Source organism: Hordeum vulgare, chromosome 4H (assembly GCF_904849725.1).
Source record: "Hordeum vulgare subsp. vulgare chromosome 4H, MorexV3_pseudomolecules_assembly, whole genome shotgun sequence".
Classification (NCBI taxonomy): domain Eukaryota; kingdom Viridiplantae; phylum Streptophyta; class Magnoliopsida; order Poales; family Poaceae; genus Hordeum; species Hordeum vulgare.
The window spans coordinates 38,137,799-38,139,260 of NC_058521.1; positions in this window are offsets into that span (position 1 = coordinate 38,137,799).

Consider the following 1,462-nt stretch of genomic DNA (forward strand, 5'->3'; position numbering starts at 1 on the left):
CACGCCCCAAGCAACTACCATAATGAGCCGACTCAACGCGGATCATATGCACTCAGTGATTTTTTTTCACATTTTTCCTTTCCCCCCTTTTTCTTATATATAAAAAATATTCTGAATCTATCTATAATAAATATTATTTTACATAAAAATTTACAAAACATTAATCACATATTTGAAAAATATTAAACTTGTATATTAAATGTTTCAATTGCATTAAAAAATTGTACAATATGTATGAAAAAAGTACTCTCTCCGTCTAATAATATAAAACGTTTTACAGGCTATGTTAGCTTCAAAACAACCCTTATATTATGGATTGGGTAGAGTAGATATTAAAATATACATGTTTTAAAAATGTTAATCATGCATTTGAGAAGTGTCAAACCTGTATATAAAACTAATATAGATGATTTAAAAAATGCTAATCATGTATTTTTAAAATGTTAAATGTGTATATATCAAATGTTTACGATGTATACAAACAAAGTGGAATGTATATGAAAATATTAGATATAAAAAATAGATGTTTTCAAGAATGCTAGTCATGTATTTGAAAAATGTGAAACGTGTATACAAACAATTATTGGTATATATATATATGAAATATAGAATGTGTAGGAAAAAATTGACATCAAAATAGGTTTGAAATAAATTTTAATCAATGTAAAAAGAATGTCCGCATAGGTTCTAAAATGTTTACTGACGGTAAAAACAACACGTGGCATTTTCAAAATATTCAACTGCTTCCAAATAATAACTGTGAAGTTATAGTTTTTCTATACAATGATAAAAAATGTTTCCACAGTTTAAGAAATATTTTATTCAATTTAAAAAAATACTATGTATTTGACAAATTCAGACCATGTGTTTGAAAAACTGTTCAAAACGATAAATGAAAAGGAAAATGTATGTCGTGTATATAAAAAATGTTCAAGATGTTCGAAGAAAATATTTCATTTATGCACTAAAATGATATTGTGTTCTGAGAAAAGTTGACATGTGCCAAAAAAACTCAATGAAAATGGGTAAAAGAAAAGAAATTGAAGATTACAAGGAAACAAAAGTGAAAACTGAGAAAGAAACAAAGAAAACTAACAAAAAAGTAAAAAAGGAATAAAACAAAAACACAATGAATTCTGCGAAAGAAGTGAAGAGAACGGTAAAAAAGAACTGAAAAGGCAAAGAAGACGAGTGAGGAAACGATGAAAACCAAAGATTAAACACAAAAGGAAAACCCTATAATAAGTGGCTTCAGGGTTCAGGCGATACAATTTTTATGTCGGCTAGCGCACCGGGGAGAATCTCCTATTTATCGCTCTTTACGGCAGGGAGTCACGGAGGAGGCAAAGGATTTTAATGATCTCGATTTTAGGAACTTTCTAATAATTCACGATTTTGGGAGCTTTCTAATAATTCACGATTATGTCGGCTAGCGCACCGGGGAGAATCTCCGAGTCACGGA